We start from the raw sequence: 27,766 nt of genomic DNA, 5'->3' as shown, positions 1-27,766 counted from the left end.
TGAGATATGGGGCTTCAAAAATCGCAAAAACCGTAACTGACTGACTGATTCACTCACTCACTCACTCACTCACTCACTCACTCACTCACTCACTCACTCACTCACTCACTGACAGATCATCAAAATTATGGAGAACTTCCCGTTAACGTAGAAACTTGAAATTTTACACGGTGATAGGGCTTGTGGTGCATACAAAGGGAAAAATCGAAAATTTGAGATTTTCAATTCAGGGGGCGTGGCATCCGCCCATTTCCGCTGAATTATCATCAAATATTATAGAGCACTTTTGATTATCGTAGAATCTTGAAATTTGGTAGAATGGTAGAGATGGTAGTTTATACAAAGGAAAAAATTTAAAGTTTGAGAATTTCAGCCAGGGGGCGTGGCAACCGCCCATTTTCACTGAATTTTCATCAAATATAGAGATTTTCAATTCTACAGCCATACCTTGCAAAAAGTAGTGAAATCACAACAAAAACATTACTGTTAAAAAAGGAGCCAAGTTCTCCTATGTTGAAATTATGCTGGCACAAAAAGTACTGAGATGTAAAAGTGTACCAAGTTCTAAAGTTTGGGTTCAAATTCGTATCAATAAAATTTTGATTTACTTGGCAATTTTTGAAATAACTTTAAAAATCGGTAATTAAAAGAAAAATTGTCAAGAGAACAATCAAAATTTTATTGATACGAATTTGAACCCAAACTTTAGAACTTGGTACACTTTTACATCTCAGTACTTTTTGTGCCAGCATAATTTCAACATAGGAGAACTTGGCTCCTTTTTTAACAGTAATGTTTTTGTTGTGATTATATTTTAACTTTTTTGTTTAAATTTAAAATAAAAATACAACAAAACCACAATAATCCTTCACACAATTTCAGAAGCATACCGCACAGCTGCCAGCTTTAAATAAACTCAATTAAATGTGTATCATTTAGTAGCCGCATATTTAATAACAAACTATTTAAATTATATTTCCACTGTATGTGGGATATTTTTGTTTGAATTTCAAAAACACATCCTGTAGAGCAGAAGCAGAGTGTATATTTTTGTATGAAAACAAGTGTTTTATTTTTATTGGAAGCTGAGCTATACGTATTATGTGTGCGAACGGAAATATCTATTCGTATTGCAAACAAAGTTAAAACAACATAAAAGGCGCACAGAAACTCAGGTGGTTGTTGTGTGGTTGTGCGACCGCACAATATTGTTTTTGTTGTAAAATTTGTTCGTCAATTAATTAGACTGGAAGGTATGCGTGCATGTTTGTATAATAACATGCATTATATGTATATGTACAATACTCATGTATGTATGTTTGTATATGGATGGAAAATTTTTTTCGGTAAACCTTTTTCCATCTCTGAAAATCTAATTTGTTTTCCAATCATTTCCATGGTTTTTATTTTATTTTATATTTTTGAATAAATTCAACAAAGTGCTATAATTGTGGGCGAATTCGTTTGAATAATAGAATACTATTAAAAACGAGGGATTTGATTGGTTTATAGAAGAGGTATTTGGGTATATGTATGTACATTAGGGTGGGTCAAAAAAAATCGAAATTCTTTTTTTTTGATTTGGTACTCCGAAAAATCGACTGCTAGACACCTCTAGAATATACACACCAAATATGAGCTCTTTATATTAATGGGAAGGTCCTCCGCTTTGCAATTTTCCATTTTTACATCAAGCTTCTACTAAAAAAAAATATTTTTTTATTAATTGACTTTTTAGCAAATTTCTTTTCATATTCTTGTAGGAAATTGAACGCTCTATAAAAAAGGCCTTATACACTTTTTTCGTTTATCTAATCGTTGAATAGATATTTGAGGTCCAAAAATCGAGAAAATCTTTAAAAATTCGTTTTTTGTTCTTAATTTTGTAACAAATTGAAAAATTATAATAATCAAACGCGCAAGACATATTCTTGTTGGAAATTGATTGCTATACAAAAAATGTCTTATTAACTTTTTTCATTAATCTAACCATTCTAAAGATATTTGAGATCAAAGTTAAAAAAAATTATAAAACCAATTTTTACTTTTAAAAATTTTCCAATTCACTGAAAATTCATTATTTTCAAATTAGCAAGATATATTCTTGTAGAGGCTTAAACGTTCTATAAAAAATTCCTTGCAATCAAATTGATTGCTTTAACCGTTCAGAAGATATTCGCATCCAAATCGCAATGCATACGGGTCATAAGAAAACTATTGAAATCAGTGAGCATTGGTTTGGATACGAATATCTTCTGAACGGTTAAAGCAATCAATTTGATTGCAAGAAATTTTTAAAAGAACGTTTAAGCCTCTACAAGAATATATCTTGCTAATTTGAAAATAATGAATTTTCAGTGAATTGGAAAATTTTTAAAAGTAAAAATTGGTTTTATAATTTTTTTGAACTTTGATCTCAAATATCTTTAGAATGGTTAGATTAATGAAAATAGTTAATAAGACATTTTTTGTGGAGCAATCAATTTCCAACAAGAATATGTCTTGCGCGATTGATTATTATAATTTTTCAATTTGTTACAAAATTAAGAACAAAAAACGAATTTTTAAAGATTTTCTCGATTTTTGGACCTCAAATATCTATTCAACGATTAGATAAACGAAAAAAGTGTATAAGGCCTTTTTTATAGAGCGTTCAATTTCCTACAAGAATATGAAAAGAAATTTGCTAAAAAGTCAATTAATAAAAAAATTATTTTTTTTAGTAGAAGCTTGATGTAAAAATGGAAAATTGCAAAGCGGAGGACCTTCCCATTAATATAAAGAGCTCATATTTGGTGTGTATATTCAAGAGGTGTCTAGCAATCGATTTTTCGGAGTACCAAATCAAAAAAAAGAATTTCGATTTTTTTGACATACCCTAATGTACATGTACATTGGAGGGAATATTTATAAATTGCGGTACTCATATTCATTATTAATTCCAAACGGTTAACGATTTTTCTTTGTAAAATTGAACTATTTTGTTTGGATTAAAAATGGAGATTTTGAGGTTATAACCTTAAGTACCTACCTATGTATCTACATAACGTATTCAACTTTTTCTTCACTTGAATATTTATCAGTTTTGAAGAAAATAATCATCAACTTATTTTTTTAACTAAAAACTTATGTATGTTTCTAAAAAAATAATAAAATAAAATTAAAATAAAATAAAATAAAATAAAATAAAATAAGATAAAATAAAATAAAATAAAATAAAATAAAATAAAATAAAATAAAATAAAATAAAATAAAATAGAATAGAATAGAATAGAATAAAATAAAATAAAATAAAATAAAATAAAATAAAATAAAATAAAATAAAATAAAATAAAATAAAATAAAATAAAATAAAATAAAATAAAATAAAATAAAATAAAATAAAATAAAATAAAATAAAATAAAATAAAATAAAATAAAATAAAATAAAATAAAATAAAATAAAATAAAATAAAATAAAATAAAATAAAATAAAATAAAATAAAATAAAATAAAATAAAATAAAATAAAATAAAATAAAATAAAATAAAATAAAATAAAATAAAATAAAATAAAATAAAATAAAATAAAATAAAATAAAATAAAATGAAATATCTAAAATAAAATAAAATAAAATAAAATAAAATAAAATAAAATAAAATAAAATAAAATAAAATAAAATAAGATAAAATAAAATAAAATAAAATAAAATAAATTAAAATACCGTTTTCTTGATTTTTTATACAACAACCTTATTTGTGAACAACGTTTTAATTTAGTATTAATTTCAAAACCATAAATAAGTGTCTTATTGTTTCCCTACTATATAATATAACAGCAGCAAACATTCTAGACTTAATTGCGCATTTTATTTTAAAATGTAGCCTCAGCTAAAAACTCATTTTCATAATGATCAAACCATTGACTAATAATAATAGTTTCACAATCTTATTTCAGATTTATTATTTTTCAATCAATTAACCTAATCTTAAACTTCGAGATAAGCACAACATAGATAAGTTTTGCAATTAAATGTCACACTTAATTTTTTGGTATTTTTTTAATCAATACTATACTTTCCTGAATCATAAGTAAAATTTTATATTCATGTCTCTTTAATTTAATCTGTCTAATCAGTGATAAAACATAATCAGCCTCTCACACTTCCAAGTTCCAACCAAGCAACCAAATTCCCTTCCAATTAGCCTCCGATCTTGATTAATTCGACTACGTCAGCAACAACTTTATATCTTACATAAACAACCAAACAAATCATAATATCAAAACGATCTAAATGTTCTAAGGAGGAGCGATAAGCCCTCCATTTCCAGCCCACCTGCCGATTTTTTGCCTCCTTAACACATAAACAAATATAAGACAAAAATATAAAGCCATAGATTCTAAATATCAAATAAACAAAGTGAAAAATTGAAACCACTATAAACAATAATTTCTCCAATTGAGATAGTTCAATGGTGCTACAAAAACAAAGCAGCCAGCTCTTTCTTTGAATATTTTAAAAGTGGGGAGGCCAGTATCTATCTCTAATTTTAATATCAAAAATTGTTTTTGAAGACTGTGGCATTTTTATGGGAATTACTGTGCTATTTGGCGCTATTTTTCTTTGGTCAGCTTCTGCGAGTCACATGGAAAATTTTTCGAAAATAACCATCACAGAGTCGGCGTCAGTGCCGACGCAATCGGTTTTCTGATTTCGATTTTCATTTTGTTTCATTTTAAAATTATAAAATAAACATTATTTGATAATATAACTTTTAAATAATAAGGCTTCGATGACAGATTTTAAACAGAAAAAGAGTCTCGCATCGTCAAGTCGTCGATACCTATCTGTTGATAATTTTTCAGGCTATTTAGGCACAGTGGTGTGAATAATTTTCTGAAAGTTTTGTTTTAAGATATGGAGATTTTAATAACTGGCGGTGGTTTCAAAATAAGTTGAGGATATTTTTCAGATTAGGATTGGGTTTCGGTAAAACGTTGAAGGGGTGGTTACTCTAATTATATTGATTTAAATGCTGATCTTTTCAAATTGAGGTGTTCTGTGTAATGACTTATGAAATATTGTAAACTATGTAATTTTCTTTGACACAAAAAAATGATCTATCTATCTAAGCGATTTTTGACGTTAAACGAAGTAAAACACTTTTAAAAAAAAATTACAATGTTTCACAAAACTGGTCAGTAATGGATCTATAAGCTTTTTTTATAAGCAACTATGTAATAAGTTAAACCTTTAATAATAGTTTCCTCCTGAGAAATGTAAATTGCCTTCACCAATGCAAAACTATCGTTAAAGCTGTTTTCGAAAAAAATTATGCTAACCAACTCAAGTCAACAACTGCTTTTTATCCTTTTTATTTTAAATTCAAAGCTTTAAGGCAAATTTTTATGTTCAGTACCAGGGTTCGGACTTCAGTTTCAAAATTTCGAAGCAACTTTGAAAGAAAAAAAGTGAAGTAGATCCAAAATTTCGGAAGTAGTTATATTTCAAAATTAAACTTTCAGAACATTTATTTACAATAATTTATTCTAAAAAAATTAATTTTCAACAAAATTAATTTTCCTAACTTTTTTTTATTAGGTATGTTCATTAAAAAAAAAAATCTTGACCTAGCAACAAAAAGTGCTGAAGTAGAATAAGAGGATTTCCAACACACGTCAGTGATTCGTTTCTTATAAGAATAAGAAGTACAGCGACCAGGGTTCGGACTTCAGTTTCAAAATTTCGAAGCAACTTTGAAAGAAAAAAAGTGAAGTAGATCCAAAATTTCGGCAGTAGTTATATTTCAAAATTAAACTTTCAGAACATTTATTTACAAATATTTATTCTAAAAAAAATTAATTTTCAACAAAATTAATTTTCCTAACTTTTTTTTATTAGGTATGTTCATTTCCAAAAAAATCTTGACCTAGCAACAAAAAGTGCTGAAGTAGAATAAGAGGATTTCCAACACACGTCAGTGATTCGTTTCTTATAAGAATAAGAAGTACAGCGACCAGGGTTCGGACTTCAGTTTCAAAATTTCGAAGCAACTTTGAAAGAAAAAAAGTGAAGTAGATTCAAAATTTCGGCAGTAGTTATATTTCAAAATTAAACTTTCAGAACATTTATTTACAAATATTTATTCTAAAAAAAATTAATTTTCAACAAAATTAATTTTCCTAACTTTTTTTATTAGGTATGTTCTTTTCCAAAAAAAAATCTTTCTCATCTAGTGGTTGCAACGTTGTGGTTGGGTAAAACGGTTAGTTCAGCATAATCTAACAAATTTTTGATCAAGAATTCTTCAAAATCAGTCAAAATTACTTTGATACATTTTATTTATATCTTGAAGTCGAATAATAACTGACCTCCATTTATCTTTTGAGATTTCAGTGGAGCTTTATTTCTCAATGCCTCGACTAGATTCAAAATTAAAGTTAAATCCCTTTCTCTAATTTCTTTAAATTTATTGTTTGAAAAATATTTTTCAATCAAGAAATAGAAGTAGTTCTTGAAAAAGAGAAGTAGGGAAGTAGACTTTATTTTTTTCCGAAAATCGAAGTAAATCTACTTCGATCGAAGTAAAGTCCGAACCCTGTTCAGCACTGTTCATATTAAGTAAATGCATAAGATGTATTTTTGTATGCGCTGCATAAGTTAAAACTTCTTTAGTTTAAATTTTGATTCGGTTGAATTGTTTATTTTTTTATTTGTAGCGCGTAGGAGTAAATAAGAAGACATTCCCAAAGTGTTGTAACAAATTAAATAGATTAATAGATGTGTAGGAAGATTCTTAGAAGTGAAGACGAGGTAAATGAACAAGTGTTACACTGTTGCATTAGAAAAGAAAATTAGTGTGAAGACTGTGGATGGAGTGAGGCTAATGAAATAATTTTGCGAACTCAATAATTACTAACTAATTTTTAAGGATGAAAATACCTACGTTATACCAAGTGCTGTACCCAAACACTGGAGGTGATTTTAACTTGCTTAAGGGCAAGTATTTTTTTCGTGTCGAAAAAAAAATTTGAGGATTTAATCCAGGTATGTCAAACTCAATGGTTACAAGGGGCCAAAACAGCGAAATCTAATTTTTTCTGGGCAGCAAAATGTAAACCTAGAATTTTTTATAAAACAGATTTATAAAAATACACTCCTGCTCAAATTTATCGCACATCCAATTTTTTTTTGCAGAAAAGTCCCATTATAACTTTATGTCACAGTATCATGGTTATTTTCTCAAATGAGACAGGAGTGATCTTAAATTTAAGGTATCGAATATAATGTTTGTGGGAGAGATTTGCTGAAGTGTCTGTCATCCCGCGAACCTTTTAGAGAAGAGTCATACATTTTCATGCAGTAAAACCTGGTTTACAACACGTACGGAGTAAGTGAGCTCTGCTAGACCTACGTTAAGTACCAAAAAGTACTTGACTGATATCCTCGAACAGCATGCGGTTCCAATCACCACTAGATTTGGTCCACAGTTTAGTCTGATGCACAATAATGCATGCTAGAGTGGTTTGAGAATATCTTCAAGATTTTAATTTGCCAGCTTTGGATTGACCACACAGAAATTCGGACTTAAATTCAATAGAACAAGTCTAGGAAATGTTGAAGAGATGTATTCGCGACCGAAATGTACCTCCAAGTAGTATTGATGAACTGAAAACTGCAGTGAAGGAAAAGTTACATCAAAACCTTCAAAAGTTAATTCGTGGAATGAACAGATGACTCCAAGTTGTCATATGCGCTAGAAGAGACAATACCAAGTATTGAATAGAATTATTGGAAAGAACTGTCACTTCCTTGCAAGTTGCATTCTTTAAAATTTGTTTTCTTAAAATACTAAAATTATTTTAATATCAGTTTTCTGACCTTAAATTGCTAAAATTGGTTTATCTTTTTTTTGGTTGTTAATACTGTTGCAGTTTATCATATTTTCAACTTGCTAAACAATATGCAATCACAAAAAAAAGCACCAAAGAATGTTAAAGCCATTTTAAATAAAATACAGGGGTATAACTTAAGAAGAAAAAAGTGTGCGTTAATTTTGAGCAGGAGGTTAAGAAGAATGGTAACATTGATTTTTTCTGATACCTTAAATCTCTTCTCTACTAGTCTCTCTACTGGTCTCTCACAAGACCAAGTTGTAAGTTAGGCTTGATCTTATAGGCGACTTAAACCTCTTAACAAGTAATAATAACTGCTCGCATCGACAGGTTGTGTTAAATTTACAAACAATTTTATATGGCAGTTTTCAATTTGCCATATCCACTTCACAGAAATTTGGAACTTACTTCGGAGTCACACTAGATATAGCATGCCTTCATTTCCATATCATTCGGCATTTATTATATATGTCTGCAAACCTTTTTTCATATTCAGTTTTAAAATTTAGGTTTTTTTCCGCGCTGTATTTCTGATACGACGACGATGAAGATTTCCCTAAATTTGACATATTTCACGTAGGAAAGCGCTTCAAATTCTTATTTCTCTTCTGATGTCCCAAAAAAGCTACGTAACTGATATAAGCCACGAGATCTTATAAATTTATAATTTTGTTTTAGGTACATTACATATTTTTTTTTTTTTTTTTCAATAAAAAAAGAGGTGAATTTGCGTTCAACAGAAAATATAAATTATCATATCGTTGTGGGCCAGCTCTTAAAATCTACAACCCGGTCGTGCATTTTATAATAATTATTTAAGAAGTTTTTGGGCTGAAATTAATATCACCAGTCAGAAATACTGAATAAATAAATAAAATAGGTATTATTGCTTTTAAAAATGGCACTTATGCTAGTTAAAAAAAAACTCCGTGGGACACTGCAATTGAGCTCTTTAGGTTAAAAAAAAAATATTTATTAATTATGTACATTATATCTCCCAATTTCCATACAACAATGTAATTTTTCGTTTATGGCTCAGAATAGAAAGCATATAAGACGAATTTTAAAAAACGACTATGTCGGCTATGTTTATTTCTTGCGATAAACGTATGCATTAAAAGGGTATATGTATGTATGTGAAGTAAATAATGCATTGGTATTCATGATGATACCTTCTTCTTCTCCATTATCGACGATAGTCATGATCTCGGATGGGGTCACAACTCTCCCACTCTACTGCTTCACACTACGGCTCCGCATGTGGGGTTCACCGGGTTGACCTCAGGAAACATCGGCAGGCTTCTCGATTTTGAATTGTTCCATGTCTAAGGCCAACTGAATGCAGTTGTCGTTGCATTTGTCTTCTTCATGAGTTCTTAGGCCTGCCTCTTCTTCGCGATTGCGTTGGAACTTCGTAAGCAATCGCCTTTTAAACTGGGTTCTCAGGGTTTCGTCTTTGTACATGACAATACCAGCTTAAACGGTCATGCTGTATTGGTGATGGTGTTTTTGACGTGAAGGCTTCCTCGGATTTTCTTGCTTCTGATTCGATCAAGCTTTGTTACTCCTGCTGTCATACGAAGCATCTTCTTCTCAGCTGCTGTCAGTTTACTCTCATACGTTCTGTACATTGTCCAACATTGTGAACCGTATGTAAGTGCTGGGCGAACAACTGCAGTATAGAGCTTTCCTTTCAGTTTAGGGGGCATTTTTCGGTCACAGAAGATGGCAGAGTTTTCGCGGACTGTAATAAAGAACAAAGGACTCAGGACGCTTCCCTGGTGCACACCGACTTTGATTGGGAACTCTTCGGTGACTCCTGCGGGGCATTTTACCTTCGTTTTTACTTCCTCGTACATGTCCTTGATCATCCGCACGTAGATTTCCGGAACCCCTCGCTGTCTCAGGGATACCCATATCAGATCTCGTGGTTGTCTATCGAATTCCTTTTCGAAATCAACCAGCACAATATGCAAATCCCTTGAGGAATCACGGTTTTTTTTCCATTCGGATTCTTAAACTCTGTATGGCATCTGTGGTTGATTTACCCGAGACAAACCCGCACTGGTCATCAGAAAGCCGTATTATTTTTCGCAGTCGGCCGTTCAAAATCCGCTCAACGATCTTAATGGTGTGTGACATCAGCTTAATCGATCGGTAGTTATCACAGTTTCGTGTGTCCCCCTTTCCTTTGTAGATTGGGAGGAGGAAAATTTCTCTCCACTGATTTGGCATTTGGTCACCTCTAATGAGTTTGGAGATGAGAATCGTAAGCCATTTACACCCAATGTCTCCCATCTTCTTCCAGAACTCAGAGGGTATTTCGTCTCGACCAATCGCCTTTACTTTCTTGGAGTTTTTCACCGGCACGCTAACTTCTTCGACTGTAAGGTCGGGTACTTCTTCTAAATTAGGTTCGGCTGTTGAAAAGTAAATCCTGGGAAATTGCTCATTTAGGATTTCGTCACAATACTGTCGCCATCTGTGAAGAATTTTGGCGTCAATAACAAGTAGTAGGCCTTGAGCATCGTTAATGAACTTTGGTGAGCGAATTTCCTGAGCATTCCTTCTCCTTTGAGCGCCAATTTTGAAGATGGCTGCACCCTTGTATATTTTCGACTTCGTAAACCTTTTTTTATATAAGAATTTCCGTTTTGGTATTCAAGTTTGTAAGAATACAAATTAAATGATCGAAAAATTTTACTTTTTCGAAATATAATCATCTAATTTTAAAGAGATGCGGTTGTGGTCCTAGGAATAAAATGTCTTGGGTTTTTTAATGTTTTTCGTAAGATAGATGAATGTATGTACTTATGAATATGTTGATTGGCATATAAAACAAACTTAAGATTTTTAGTGGAACACACGGTTAATTGTTCACTTTTTTTAATTTGAAGATTTAATTTTCCCTTAATTTTGTGGTCGGTCTCGAAATAAATAAAATTGTCATTTCCTTTTCAAAAACTAAGACACCAACTAAAAATCCAATTTTTCAATATAAAACAAATACTGACGAACCAATAATTATGTACGTTCAATTATCAAATATAACAGGTATGTTGAGTAATATTTACCACAGAAAAATATAATTACTGTAAAAAAAAGGAAATGAATAAGTAAATATTTGAACCCTACAAGTAAAAAAGCTACTTGACAGAAACACCCCACATTTGAATCGAGTGCTGACACTTTCCATTTAAATTCTTTGATTCGTTTATTTTTTTTTTGTTATTTTCTTTTTTCTTGAGTAAAATAAATCACAGAACGATAAGAGAAAAAGGTTTCTTTCGATAAGATAATAAGAGTCGTGTTACAAAAACAAATACAAATGTACACTTTCCACTCCAAATACATATACATATACGAGTATGTACATAGATATATGAATAAAAATACAACTGTACAGTGTACATCTATGGAAAAGGGGGAAAACAGGGTAAGAAATCTTTTGAAAGCATGTACATGGCATGCCCTTGGACTTAAGTACATTTTTATTCCTATTTATTTATTTTCTCCTCGTTTTTTTTTTTTTTTCAAACAACAATTTCTCATTTCATTTATTGATAATGTTGATTTCTTTTGACTTTTATGTGTGAATAGATTTATTTATTTATTTTTGCTCAACGAATTTTTTTATTTTGTTTTCAACGTGAAAATCAAACAAATTAGCTTCGATTTCGTTGGGAAATATGTACACCATCCCAGAGCGGAGATATAATGTGCTGTAAATCGCAATCAAAGCGGAACCGGAAAAAGGAAGCTTCAATTTGAACAGAAATCCACATCTACGTTGTGGCAGAATGATGATGATCAAAGGAATATGTTTAACTTTCAGGAAAAAAAATCTTTAATATCCATATATTTGACTTAACTTCCTTCTAGACCTTAATTCTTTTAAGAAAATGATTTTCTTTTAATCGCTTTGATGCCGTGTTTTTAATTTTAACCTTCAAAGTTTTTACAGTAAAAGTGAAATTAAAAACGTTTGTTTTTTATTAAAGTTATGTATGTGTATTGTATACGATTGTTTAAAGTTAAGAGGCTTCTGATAATATCATAAAACCTTTTTTCTGATTATATGGAAGCTTTTAAAGGATTTTGCTGGTGCCAAATGAATTTTTAAACAAAAAATCCTTTTCCTTAACTTTTTTTCCAAGAAAAGTTTCTCGAAAAGCCTTAAAGGAAATTTTTAAATTCTTACAAAAGAATCGAGTTAATATTTGAATGCCTCTATGAGAAATGGTCGTTCCCAAAATAAATAAAACGAACTACTGGGTTGCATGTATTTGCTTAATCCCTTCAGACAAGAAAAAAAATCATAATGAAATGAAATTAACTCAGCTTCCTGTCAATTTCTATCTGATTCTCAAAACAAGAAGTTCAAATTCGACAATTTTGTGGTTTTTTGGGCTCCCTCATTATTGTTATTTAATTTTTTTTAAGCGTGATTCTTTAATGTTAAGTGATGGATAACGATTTACGGTAAGGAAATTGTACGTATGATTTCTTTTACTAAATTGCAAAAAATCAGAGTCACTTTAAATAAAAGTGCAATAACCAATATATTTATCGAACCAATATATTGCCATTATAAAAGAACTTCCGTATATTTCAATATAACAGAAGTTAAGAGGGGAATTAAAAGAAAAGAGAAAGGTAAAATTCTTCAATCAATTATTCACATGACTAATTGCACTGAGTCCGACATTGAGTTCAGTTGTTAGTGTTTTTTTTTTAATTCCTCTATTAAGACTGGAACCTCATAGACTTTGGACGCACGCACCAGCAATTTTATTTATAAACGTCCTTTTTTGTGATTATTAAGGTCTAATAGGCAAAGAGCTCAAACGAATTATAATAGTCACCAGAAAAAACAACAAAAAAAAAACTCTGCCTTAGTGGGATGAAATTGAACAATTTTTCATGAATTTTCACCTTCCTATTAAAAAAAAAATTGATAATGATTACATTTCGGGCACCAAAAAACCATCCAACAATTGTGGTAAACTTCTGATAGGGGTTATTTTATGGTTTGATTTTTTTTACTACCAAGAATAACGATTGTGATAATGTATGCGGTAGCTACGAAGCTTTGTGATAAATTCAAGGATATTTAGATTCGTGGAAAAGAATTTAATGAGGCTCATTAAAAAAGTTGATTTATTAGGTGAATGAGAAATTTTTTTTAAACAAGCAGCGCAATATATTTTTAATATCTTACAAAGTGCCTTGAAAAAGAGATTTTAAATTATTGGCTATAATTTTGTTTCCGTTTTTTTTTTTTTGGCATTTTTTAACCAAATTAAAAAGAAGTAATTATGCGTACCGCAACAACCTTCAATACGTTATGTTAAGATGAATGATTTTTATTTAAAGATCAAGATTTTTGTTTAACAAAAAGTAAATCTATTTAAAAGGCTTACAGTGAATAAAAAATAATAATAAAAATAATTTTCAACAGACATTCACACTACAATTTTTTAAGGTATGGCACTGTCAATGCCAAAATAATCGAAAACAGCCAAAAATAAAAATCTTATAAGAAAGTAGGTACCTACATAGTTTTTCTATTTTTATAAATATTTTTTTAGTAGTAGTAGTAATTTTTATTAAAACTGGTTAAATTTTTTTGAAACAAATTTGATGTTTTCTCAAAAAATTATGATAAGTCAACTCAAATCGTCGCTTGGATGCTATCTTGTTCTAAAGGCCATTTTTTACAAAATTGAATAAAGTATGCAGTCTTTATAATTTTGGGACGCTCTTTCGTTAGATACAAACTATTTTGTTCTACCTCTTTTAGTTTTCAAGTTCCAGAGAACTTTTTTGTTCATTAGGACATTTTTTTCACTGTTTATCATGTCATTTTTGTTCCATAAACTCCTTTTTATCTTTTTTTTTATTACATTGAACAAATGGAAGTATATTAAAAAAAAAAAGAATTTAATAATTTTTATCTTGTCCAGTATCCACTTTTTTGGATTGTTTGTTAAATATGCATATGAACTTTTTTGTTCGTGTTTTCTTCTATGTTGTTCAATATTGAGTTTTTTGTTTCAATATTCCACATATTTTGAAAGCTTTTTGTCACTCCATATGCCATTGTCCAATATCCAAAATTACTTCTGTTTGATTTTAATTTACAATATAATTCAAAATAATTGAAAAACTATTTCTATTACTTGTTTTATTAATAAAATTGTCAAGGGTTGCAGAAAAAAACCATTTAAAAACAAAAATTTTTTGATATCAACAAAAATTTTCATTCTAAACTTTAAAAATCGATTTCCCAAAATTTTGAAAAATAGACATTGAACAATATAGAATATAAGCGACGAAATGTTAAAGCTTCTCTATAAAAAGAAAATTTCGTTGAGGCGAGTAATAGGACTATATTTTTACACATTTATTAAAGAAATGTGAAAGACAAAAATTGGAAAAAATATGAACATTGTATGTACATTATATAATTACAATATGTCTGATAATAATATCGATAGAGAGAACATGTGAATTTGATTTCTTTTGTCCAAATCTTAAAGGTTATACCTATACTTAAATGCCTCATTCCTTTTTTGTTTTTTATCTGAAAAACTGATTAATAGATATGTTCATTGAATATACATTACAATAAATATATACAATAAAAAAAATTACTTTCATTATAATATCAAACACATTTACTTATGAAATTTTTGAATCTTACAACAAATTGATTATTTGTTTGTATAAATTAAATTTATTACTTCTTAAGTTCTCTTTAATTTTTTTCCGATTTATGAATTTATTAAACAAAAAACAAACTCTTTAAACTAAACAGATAGTATACCTAATGTGTTTTCTTTTTAATAAATTGAAACTATAAAAAATGTGGGTGGGTTCTAATTTGTACAAAAATACCTGATGATAAAATTGTTTGGATAATATAAGCACTTGATTGGAAAGTATGAGTAAGTAGACTATGAATGGGTGATGATATTTAATTATCAACAACCAATTTTGGCTAACCAAATTCCATTTAAGCTTAAATAATACATCAAAGAACTTATTTAATAATGTCATGTCCAACGCATACATCATTATGTGATGATAAATCATTTAAAATTAATAGTTTTATTAAAAAAAAAAGAAATTTATTTTAATTATTTTTCAAAATAATCTATATTTAACTCGTAATGTTTAAATTTGGACAAAGAAGGATTTAATGGCTTATTATCATTATGAGTATGCAAATGGTTATCAATTAACATTACTAAATTTAAAAAACAAAAGAGTGAATTTGTTTTTGTTATTTTTGTCTCTACTTAAAACAAATTTTCAAAAACAAACCCAAATTTTCAGTGCCATATACATATGTGTTAAGTTTAAGTTTTTCAGTTTAAATATTCAAATTCGAAACTCTTGCAGTTTTGAATGCAGAACAGTTTTTTCCTGTATTCACTCATTATTTTAACAATAAATAATTCTTATTTAGAGAAATTTTAATGGAAATTGCTACATTTTTTGCGGCCAAGATAATCTTGTTGAAATTTATCGAGAGAGTTTACAAAAAACTTACTTGTTTACAATGAACTTTCTTGAGAGCTATAATAAACTGTGGAGGGTAAAGAAAGACCAACGACGCACGGAGTCTGTGCGGTCTGTGAAGACCCACTTCAAACATGCGTTTGTTGATGCTAGATGACGCAGCCGGTTGGTTCTTTTAGGAATCACACACAATTTCGGTGACGCTGCGGCAATCTATTGATAGATAAGCCGTCCAGAATTCCATTTGAAGCTTGTGCTTTATACAGAACTTTGAAAGGCTGTTTTAGGCGTTAAAGCAACTTTTGAAAAAAAAATGTCCGGAATCCATTTTATTCATTGTATTTAAAAACAAAAATTAATTTATAAGACCTTAATATGTACATCCAACTTGTAGAGTATACTTATTCTGAACCCGAAAGTGACTGAGAACTTGCGAGTGGCATATTTTTATGTGGTGTGTAGAAGAATTTGTAAATATTAAAAAAAAAAAGAAATAATAGTTGAAATATATCGGTACGAGTATTTATATCTATTTATATATTTTTTAAGTTTGTTTTAATTATTTTATTTTTTGTTTTTTTTTTTTTGAGAAAAGTTAAAACCAAAATTAAATTTTCGTCACACCTTCCGTCGGTCAATATGACGAATCAGCAAAGCAAAATGTATCTGGTATATTTTTCCAAATTTTTGGACATTATTTCCAATTTACCAAGAAATTTTTGGTGAATTTTCTTTCACAGTGACTGCTATCCAGGTTCTCTCAACAATAAGAAGAGTTAAAAGATAGCTTGGATCAGGGCAGACGATTAGATGTTTTTATAGATGTTTCAAAAACTAGTTTGATGGCTCAATCCTTTTTGTTTTTATTAGTTTGAAAGGAATAGCCTCAGCTCAGTTAACCATATTGGAATGGGCTTTGAGTATATGTGCTTAAATGATTAGAATTCCTACAAATCATTTACCATGCAGGATACCGAATCACACATCTGATATAGATACAAATATACTAAAAAGGTTAGAAACAACTATAATAGAAATCTTGCCCATTAAGCTTGAAATGTAACGGTAAGTGTTTGAAATTGGCACGTTTGTATTTTGTTTACGTAGGAAGCAGTATGCGACTAGGTAACTTATGGTAGAAATTGAAAAGATGGCGCTTAAAGATGTAAAATTATTTGATTAACTTCAAAAAATATTAGAAAATTATTTACTTTGAGAAAATTGACAAATAAATTTCGTTTCACGTTTAGTTAATACAAAGGAACTATCCAGAAGTTACGCAGAAAAAACGTTAAATTTATAAATAACTAAAACCATCTCAGAAAAAGCCGTTAACTTAAAAAAAAAATAGGATGTATATTTTTAAATAGCAGACACAGTTTTGTCACCTTATTGCTTCGTAAAAAACATTTTTTTTCTCATCAAGAAAGTACAAAAAAACAATGATTTAAAAGCGAACTATGGATGAGGCAATCCAAGTGTTGCGGACTGTATACAAATTTGGCCCGACGAGCTTAAGAAGGGCAAGGGCAAGGCAAGGGAAACTTGCCACTATTGCATAAGTGTAATTACTTTGCAAAAATGGAGAGGACCTACAATTTTATGCATACCTAGTCGAACGCTTAAGGTGGGGATGCGTTTTATGAATGTATATGAGAATGATACTGTTAGAGATTAGAGTCAGCAGTGTAAAAAAAAAAGACCTAGGTGATGGAGGAAGCTTTTGAACTTTGAACCTCTGCTGGCATTATTTAAGAACATGTCACAAGACAATACTTTGCTGGGCGCTATCAGATTCTAAATATTTTAGTGTTAGCGCAGGCATGCAAGGCTATCTATGATTGAAATTTAATTTAAATACTTTGTCTAATAATTTCAGCTTTGTTACTGTTGAACGCACCCTTTTGAAAACTCTACACCAAAAACATAAAGATCGGTAGTTCTTTGATGGCATGGCACACTGACACAACAATGAAAAATATGTGATTAAGACGTGCCACTCACCTGATATCATTTTTCATACAAACATTAATGTATGTATATACCTAACATTCGATTATCGGTAAAAAAAACTAAGATAATGTTTCAATTTGTTTATTTTAACTTATCTTCAAATTAGAAGACGATAGTATCACATTTTAACTAATTCTTATGATACAAATGTTTTTATTATTTACTTAAAATATAGGTTCTAATGTACCTAACTGTATTAGAAGACATGTCCGCAGAAATAACCCTTCCGTTTTGGTGAACCGCTTTTTAATCGCTTTTTAGTAGGAACCTTCAATAGAAAGCTACCTTCAATACGTAACTTAACTTCGAGAAAGATACATTTCTTTATAAGTCCAATCAGAACTAAGTTGCAATCGGGGGTAATGCGATAAAAGTCCCGCACTTTCATTAGCACGCATTTAACGGTCTTCACAGAGTTCATTGATGATATCAACCCTTTGTAAAGATTAAATTGCTTTGATTTTTCCAAAACTTAAACTAAAAATTAATATTAGATATAAAGGTTTCTACATTGGGAACCATAAATTCTGTTGGTCCCGTTGGGCCTATTCATCATTCCAGGCCCCATATCCATTTAAAAAGGGATCAAAAGTTTTAAATCTAAAAATGTTTAGTAAATATGAGCATATTTTGTACACAAATAAAAAAAAGGATTAAGGGATAGCTAAATAAAAAACAAAACAAAAAAAAAAAAAACAATTTTCAACACCACATTAAACGGTTTACGATTACAGAAAAATTAGGACATACATAATTCATAATACATACATATGTATACCTCTGTAAAAAAAAAGATTGTCCATTGACAACAAATATCACTCTTGCAACAGGTCTTTGAGAAGATGTCATAAATCGCTCTGTTATCGGGTGATGAGAAAAGTGGGCGAACCTACCAAGTTGCATTAATGTGCTTTAGGATACAAAATTTAATAACACAAAGCGAAATAATTTCAAAAAATAAAAAAAAACTTACACAATAGCAAAGCTCTCTACCGCGCCACCTTGATTTGATTGAACGAGTATGCTATATCCTGTTTTTTTTTTATGATTTCTCGTTTTATTTGTTCCACTGTAATCCTATCGCGCTTCACTCTGATTATTTTTCGTCATTTACCATGCATACACATAAAAATTTCCTTGTTCAAACAAAGGACTCTTTCTGTATACGGGAATAAACTGCACACGAACACACAGACACAAATCCAATAAACTTTGCCGATAATTCAAACATTCAAATATAATATTTTCACAATTTTAGTCCCTGTTATTGTACCTAGGTATCCTTTTTTTTGCTCCTTTTACTGCTCTGCTTTGTTGTTATTTAGCACACCTTTTCCTCTTAATTGACAAAATACAAACACATAACAATTTACAATGTTGATACCGACACGCACACACATTCACATCGACTACGAGCTGTCGAACAGGAGTAAAGAAAGTAGCGGATAACAGTCGGATAGGCTACATTTATCCTTTTTTTTTACTTTTTTATTTAACGATTAAGTTGCCCCAGTTTGGCACGAATTATGGACTGGAGTCCCACAAACGCACAAAACAATGAATATTAGAATATGTAGGTATTTTTTCGTCAAGAAAAGCGTATAATCCTGTTTTTTTTTTTTTTTTTCAAGAACAATAATTATTATGTTTAAGGCTATTACTTATTATATATTTTTTTTTCTCTTAGAATTTTGCTAACCGCTTTTAGGTCTCGACATCCGTTAGTTTAATCCGAACAACTTCGTAGGTAAAATCAAACTGGGAAAAAGCCAAAAAGCTATGACGAAGCGCTAAGAATTCTGCGTGTTTATGATAGAGGAAAAAAGTTGATTCGGGCTAAAAGAGAGCACCATACTTACAAGAAGGGAGAGTTAAGCAGAGAGAGGCAGAGAGCAAAACCAAACTGAATCAACCCTCGGTTCTACGACAGTTTTTGTGTTAGCTCAAAAAGTTCGATTTTTCACTGTAGCCCCCCACACCCACACCTGTCAAAGATATCAGCTGAAATGCAACCGATAGACAGGTAGAGGCAAAAACAAATGTGGGTTTGTTGAAAGTTTTCAGGGGCAATAACTTTCAAGAAAGTGGTGTTGGTTGCAATTGTGATGGCAGGGATGAAAAAGCTTGCGGCTATTAATGTTGCCAAACGCGTGGATATTAGGTAGGCATATACATATCTATTTATCAAAAAATTGTTTTTCATGAAGATTATAAAAAGATACAGAGTTTTTATGTTTATCATTTAAGAAGACATATTTTGTTGAAATAGTTTCAATACTTATATAATTAAGGTTGGTTACTAAACCGTCCAGCTAACTTCAGTCGACGCACGTACCGAAATATTTAAAAAGTGAGTATTTACTCGTATTGATTGATAAATTATCAATTATAATTGAAATTTCTTTCTAGAGTATAAAAACCATAACTTCCACAATTTCTAACTGATTTTGATGAATAAAAACTTGTTTGATTCAGCATTAATACAACAACAAAACTGTTTATAAAAAAAAACACAAAATGCAGCTTTAAACGGTCTCAGCACCCAATGTGGTGCTTGAGCAAATAAAAAATAATAAAAAAATATTTTCAAAAACAAGAAGTACTCCTCTGCTTAGAACTGTAAAAAAAACGGAAATTGACCGAAAAATGACTGAGTAAAAAGCGTTGAAATGAACATTGAAAAAACGTTTCTTTGTCGATAACTTGGAATTTTAAGAGTCTATGAAAAATTTCAAGTGCCGATATATGTTGTACGTAGTAATGCCTACAACCTCTGCTAGGTCACTTCCAAAGTAATTAACATTATTTTTATTTTGTAGCACAGTGTAATTAATAACGAAAATATTTAGTCGTTTTTTGAAAAATAAAAAAAAAACTTTTTTATAAGAAAACCCTTTATTTTTGTTTTTAACAGGGTTGGACCTATAGGTAAATAAATTTATGAGACATTAACCATGCTCATTATTTTTTTAACATTCAGAGATGTTTGAGAATATAATTAAGTGAAATAGAGAAGATTAAACCTGAATGATAACGCTTGAAAGTTGCCCTCTAAATTTGTCTTGCTATCTGGTGCGCCCGCCCACGATTTGTTCTAGCTGTAAGTCTCATTTCACACATAGCCGGGAACCCGGTAAACGGCCCGGATATCCGGTTGCTAGATACACGTTCTTATGGGCGAATAAATTGAAAACATGAAGAAAAACCGGCTACCCTGGTCGGTAAGCCGGTCGCCGGCTATGTGTGAAATGGGTCTAAGGCGTAAGGGCTAAAAGCAAAAAAATCGCATTTTTTTAAATCAAAAACTACTAAAAATCATTAAGGAAGCAGTTATACATTATAAAACGACTTTCTAAATCATGTTTTGTGATTTTTGAAGGATTCAAGAGAAATATTTTTTCCTAGATAGGTACCTACCATTTGAATTCTCTAACTTAGTTTTTTTTTTTTCTTGCCATTGATTTTTTTGTTTTTTTTTTTCTTAAAATATTACGATTTTATTGAATCTTATGCACTTACATCTAGAGCCCATATCGTGTCGGCGGACGCCCCAGTAATAGTAAGAAAAATTAATATAGGTATCCTTATATAACTATGAATGCTTAAAATAAAAGAAGGAATGTTATTGTTTCAAAAATTAACTTACTAGTTTAACTAGTCTAGTCACGAAAATAAAAAAAAAAAAAAAAAAAATGAAGGGCGATCATAAAAAAAGGTGTTTTGGTGTTATTTTATTTTTCAAAAAGTCAAGACATTATTTTACATTCGGTTTTCTGTGTTCGTTTAAAAAAAATAAAACAATTGAATTTTGAAAACTATAAGTTACTACTAAACTAGGTACATAAAATACGTATTTAGAAAATAAAACATTGTTACACTAACTTTTCAAAAAGTTTCCTTTTGGGAAAAAAACCAAGGAAATAAAAGTCTATTAAAAAAAGTTGGGTGGAAGGGTGTTTTTTCGTGGACAAGAGGGAGGGGAGGGAGGGGTTTGTGAAATATCCTCATATGACACATGTTTTTAAGGTATTTTTTGATGCTGAATCTAATGAAATCTAATGAAAATCAATACGGTTGCTCTAAGAAAAGTTATTGCCGATTAAAAACTAGGGCGTTTGTTTTTGGACTTCAACAGGTAAAATATAACCGGAACCCATATGAAAAACATGCTACACTGATGAAATTCGAAATGAAGGTTTAAGATAAAGCAGGGACAAAGGATTCAAAAAGTTCTTAAAAATATTTTTGGTGAAAGGGTGTTTTTTTGATGGGTTGAGTTATGTGTGAGAAAGGTATATAACAGCTGACTTAAATTTTATTCATTTTTAAAACTTGGTGAAAAAGTTTTGGCTGATATAAGAATTAAGAATCTATAAAGTGTAGAAAATTATCTTGAGTGAAAGAATGTTTTTTTTTTTTTAAGAAGTGATGAAATTCCGAATAAGTAGCACAAAAACTGGGAAAAAATCGTTACACTAATGAAAATTGGAGAAAATGTTACTTTTATAACAAAAACCAAGAACCCAAACAGTCTATACAAGTATTTTAGGTGAAAGGGTGTTTTTTTTTTTGGAAATAGGGAAAATCCGCGATAAGTCCCATAAATTCAATGGTATAAAAGGTACCCTTACGAAATTCATTAAATACATATGTTCTTTTTCCATAGAAATTACGAATTAAACAAATCTATAATTTTTTTTCATGTGAAAGGATGTTTGTTTAGGTGTAGAGAAAATATGGGTATATTTGAAAAAGTGTGTAATACTAGAGTAATATTAGTGGTACCCTATTGAAATTCAGTAATTATGTTACTTTTAAGATAAGAAACCAGAATCTAAAGGGTCTATGAAAACATCATGGTTAAAAGGGTGTTTTTTCAGTGGAAACAAAAATGATGGGTCACCCTAATGAAATTTGGTAAAAACATTGAATTTGGGATAGAAAGCAAGAATAAAGAGTTTTCATACAAAAAATTTAGGTGAAAGGGTGTTTTTTTTCGTAGAGACAGTAAAATCTGTAATTGGTCCAAAAAAGCCAATGATTCATTTAGGTATAAGGAACACATTGCATCTTTATTTTATATAAAAACTGACAGTGCCTCTGCGCGCAAAGTTAAACCTCCGACGCTTTGACTGGCGTATGGTTAATATTTGAGTCTCTGTTGATTCTAGATCCTAAAGACTAGGAAAGGTTTAACTTTAAAAACAATACCTACCTATACAAAAAATTATTAACATAATCACAATTTTGTCCCGACTCTTAGATTTCAGGTATTTTTTATTGTACAGCAAAAAGAGTTTTATATGGTCCGCTTTGGAAGTTTAAAATACCTAATCTTCTAAGTGTTTTCAGTGCTTACACAATACGACACAAAATATAAATATCAAAATATTAAAGCTCTGTAGGTAGCATGACTCCATTCTTTAGGATGAAGCAAATTATGAGACAATTTTTTTTAGATTAAATTAAGTAGGTAGGTATGCAGAATGCAAAGAGAAAATTAAAACTATCCAAGAAAACTATTTCTATTTGTTTTCTCATAAATTCATTCGGCTATAAGAACCCGGTTATGCTTAATCGATTTATGGTGTTTTACTTGTTGCCTCTGATACTTATATAACGAAGCTTTGAATAGTAGTTCATTGAACTAATCGTATGTTTTCAATTGGTTATACAGCATTTACCTACGAGTAGGTTTTGGTACTTGAAGTATTAACTAATTTTTAAACTAATCAGTCTCAAAATTTGATAAGCCAATAATAACAATTATTCTAGGACATCAAGATATATAATTTTATCAAATTAAATGAAATCTTGAGCGAAAATTATTGTATACAAATAAGCTTTTCTATTAGTGAGTGATTTCTATAAAGAGTAAACACAACTACAAAATAAGCTTTCAACTCTCTTTGCTTGAACACATTGAGAAAAAGAGAGCCTTAAGTTTTCAATACAACAATTGACAATCATGAACGTTGTTCATTGATTTGTTGTTTTTTTTTTCTCCAGTACAAATTTCATTAATTTTCTTTCAAATTTATCTAATTGGTTTTATATTTAAGAACGATTTATTAAGTAAACGTTCCTGAAAAAAAAAGTGGAACGTGATTGAAATCAAAGCAAACCACTTTGCAGATAGGGAAGATAGGTACTTAGGTACTTCAAAAATGTACTTGAAAAAAAAAAACTTAACGGCGCCATCATCATCTACTAGAGAGGACTTTTACATATATTTTTTTTAGACTTGTAGCCTCTAAGTGGTGCCGGTAAATTTCTATTCATTACGCATCTTATGACTTTCACCATCCACCTGAGAATTTTACTTTTTGCTCCTAAAATGAATAAATAATCATTTTTCCTCGACAATTTTCCAAACACAGGAAATTTCACAACAGACACACACACAGTAAAGGGGGAGGCAACAACTACGTTGGACCGACAATGGTGACGGTGGCGGCGGTATGGTTTTGGCGTTGGGATCTTTTATTTTTTTTTTTTTTTTGTTGGTATTGTTAGCGTTAGCGTTGAGTGAGAAAGAACCCTACAGAGTGACTTGGTAGAGGTATCTTTTAGCACGCGAATTTAGGGACGAAAAACCCTATAAAATGTGGCGCTAAGTTTTGCCAAGGAATACAATGAACCGAAAACGGCAGCCGTAGCCCGACCTGACTCCGAGTATGCAAAAGGGTGGTAAATTACATATTTTACTTTTTTTCCGTTGTCCTGAAAGTCTTCTTTCTTTTTTTAAACGTAAATTACTTTCGTGCTTACGTTGGTTTCTCGGGTATATATGCGGGAGTCACACGCGAACGTAAGTATAGCAACAAGTTACTTGTATTTACTTGAAGGGGTGTGGTATGTTGGGGTTTGAAACCCCACTGACAACGGTTGGAAATTGGAAAATAATATCAAGAAAATTGGGACGCCACAGACGTTGAAGGAAAATCGATTATCTAAAGGTAAAAATTAAAAAACAAAAATTAAAAACAATGCTGTGGAAAAATTGTCAAAAAAAAGCTAATAAAGTTTCTTTTATTTTAATTATGGAAAAGAAGTTCAAAATTGAGGTCTTGAACTGAAGTTTATTTTAAGTCTTCAAAGAATTTTTAAACTAAAAACTTTGACTTTTCATTACCGGACTGCACAAGAAGTATCTACAGAATTACTTACAGGAGTTTTTATTAAGTAAATTAAAGGCCCAAGTGGGCGATTCGATAGAAGGGATTCTAACAACCCAATTAAATACTTAGGCCCATTTGCTCATACTAGTCATAAATTCTAATCTTAGCTAGGTCGAACATAGTTCTTTAGTTCTACTTAGTTTATTCTACGTTTCTAAAAAATATTTAGGTTGATCCTAGCAATGATATACTTTCATGATATAAATAGCTGAGAACTTCAAATTTAATTGTCACATCGAAATAAATGTCAATTAATTAAATCAGTTTTTGAGCAATTTAGCAGTTAGAATACATTTTTTTTTTATATTTTAACATTTGTGGAATTTTATTGCAAGAAAAAAGCCTAAAATAGAGAAAGTGACCAAAAATATGTGATAAATCTGATTCTAAAAAATGTGTTCATGTGAATGTATTTGATCTGTAAATGTGTTTGTGTGTCAAAATATGTTTTGAAAATATGAAAAAAAATGATGAACAGTGGTTAAAAATTTTGTGCGGGAAATTAAACAATTTTCTGATGATAAGGGGGTATGAAAATAAGTTAATTATTATTAGACTAATAAATTGCTCTTTATTTTGCAACCAAGATCATTTTTTAAGAAATATTACTTCTTTTTTTCTTAATTAATAATGCTTAAAAGTAACATAAAATCCTTAAGTTCTACTATTTCTTCCTCCTAAGTTATGTTAAACTTAGAGGAATTTATGACACAATTTGAAGTTCTTGCAAACCGCTATGAAGAACTTAAGGGTTTATGTTTCACATAAATATTTAAGACTCGTTTCAGCAAATGGGCCTTAATAAAGAATGAATTAAGAAGTATTATTTATTTATTTATTTATTCAGTACAGCTAAATACTAGCTTCAATTTACATGAATTTACAAATTTTAACAAAACATTATAATTAGGTATAAATTACAAAATCGAGTAAAAATTTGATTGAAATTTAGGAGATAAATTAAGTGATTGGTCAAATAAATTATGAAATCTATTATTGAAAACATTAAATAAACTGAACATTACATTTAAAGTAGAAAAACGTTCGTAATTGGTACGATAGTTCGAGATTAATAATACTATTGGGGACATTTCTGAAATTGCGTTGAGGAATATTAAAATTAATGCGAGACAAAAGGTGCAAAGAGTCTATTTTCTCATTAATTAATTTTACAATGAACGAAAAACATAAATAAGACCTTTTATTCTGAAGACAAGGCATGTCAATAAGTTTGAGTCTGTCTATGTTTGGGGGGAGGTTGTAAGGGTTGTCCCATCCTAAGCCTCTTAAGGCAAACCGCAGAAACCTTTTTTGAACTCGTTCTAGTCTCGCTATGTGACACTCATAATGAGGTGACCAAACCTGACAAGCGTACTCTAGGATGGGTCTAACAAAAGTTACAAATAGCTGTTTTGCAATAAAAGGATCGGAAAACTGAGGTGACTCTCTCTTAATCCAACCGAGAAGCGAATTGGCTTTATTGCTTATGGAATTGATGTGTTCTATAAATTCTAGTTTAGGATCAAATAAGACACCAAGAACAGAAGCTTGACTTACATTCGACAAGGAAACTCCATTTCACAAATAATTGAAAGGAATTTTAGATAGTTTTCTCGTTAAACTCATAAAATTACATTTATTGACATTAAGAAGCAAACAATTACGAACACACCAATCGAAAAATGAGTTAAGGTCACATTGCAACATTTCACAATCACGAACATTAGAGACAGTTTTAAAGATTGTAACATCATCCGCATAAATAAGGCAATTCGAATGTTTCAAGACGGATGGTAAGTCATTTATGAATATTATAAAAAGAATAGGGCCCAAATGGCTGCCTTGCGGTATTCCAGAGTTAACACAAAAATATTTTGATGAACAACCGTTGAAAAGCACCGAGTATGATCATACAGAAATTATACTATTTTGTTGTTGTGTGCCTACATCTGGCAGCAGAAGATCGAAGTTAGATGGATATTGTTTAGACTAGTAAATTTAAGGTAAATTATAGTCAAAACCGACAAATCTCAAGCTAATCTATTAAAGCAATGCCGAAACTTGTAAGATTTAGGCAGCAATGGAAAGTTATGAAAACAATCATAACTTTGTGCTGGGCAGAGATTTTTTTAACAGTGTTGTTGGTTCGTTTTTAGTGATCAGGATTTTGTCTTTCTTCGAAGACAAGATGAAGATTATTTTTGTAAAATTTTTACTTATTTATTAATTTCTTTGAAACAATTGAGGTCACACAACCGAAAAATCGTATCATATTTTTGTACGCACACCTCTGTTAGTGCCATACATCATAACAATATGCCAAAGAACTGTGAATTAGACAGAAAATGTAAATAAAATGTCTAAGTGAGTTTTTTTTACACTGATAAGTCTCTCTGCGGGGAGAGTTTTTAATCTGAATTTGTAAGGCCCATTTGCTGAAACGGAACTTAAATCTTTATGTGAAACATAAACCCTAAAGTTCTACATAATCGTTTGCACGAACTTTAACTCGTGTCATAAATTCTTCTAAGTATAACATAACTTAGGGGCAAGAAATAGTAGAACATAAGGGTTTTATGATCTACATAAGAAATTTTTATTGAGCAAAAAGCCATAACATCCCTTAAAAATGATGTTGTCTATAAAATTTACATCAGTAATTAATTAAAGAATGGTCAACTCACTTTTATACGTTAACCATGATACAATTGGTCGCATAAATGTTTACAGAAGTATTTGTCATTTTTTTTGTATATATTTGTCAATTTTCTGTCACTTAATTGTGACACACAAACACATTTGTAAAAAATTTCCATCACATGAATAATTAATTTATCAAATCAAACACACATTTTTTATCAGTTTCACTATATTTAATTAATTTTTGTAATAAAAAACCACAAAATAACAAAATTATTAAAAAATTTCAGCTTAATTGCTCAAAAAATATAAAATTAACTGACGTTTGTATCGATTTGACATTCGAATTTGAAGTTCTCAGCGATTTCTCGCATGAAAGTAAAACATTGCTAGGTTAAACATAAATTTTTTTTAACAACTTAGAATAAACTAAGTAAAACACAAGGACTATGTTCGACCTAGCTATGAATCAAATTTATGATCCGTATGAGCAAATGGGCCTAAGAGTTCTTCGAAAGGAATAGAACTTA

General features: G+C 30.1%; 1 protein-coding gene across 10 annotated transcripts in view; it reads right to left on the bottom strand.

Annotated features, from left to right (window-relative positions):
* Positions 1-27,766, bottom strand: part of LOC129917985 (high affinity cGMP-specific 3',5'-cyclic phosphodiesterase 9A) — a 278,734-nt gene that overhangs the window by 138,328 nt on the left and 112,640 nt on the right. Inside the window, exon 1 of one of the 10 annotated variants that reach the window (XM_055998264.1) lies at positions 18,389-21,059. The exons of the other annotated variants lie outside the window; for them this stretch is intronic. The gene's annotated coding sequence lies outside the window, so the exon portion shown is untranslated. Of the gene's footprint in view, positions 1-18,388; positions 21,060-27,766 lie in introns of those variants that run through there. 10 annotated transcript variants of the gene reach the window in all.

Source organism: Episyrphus balteatus, chromosome 4 (genome assembly GCF_945859705.1).
Source record: "Episyrphus balteatus chromosome 4, idEpiBalt1.1, whole genome shotgun sequence".
NCBI classification, from domain to species: domain Eukaryota; kingdom Metazoa; phylum Arthropoda; class Insecta; order Diptera; family Syrphidae; genus Episyrphus; species Episyrphus balteatus.
This window is presented reverse-complemented; position numbering and strand designations above follow the sequence as displayed.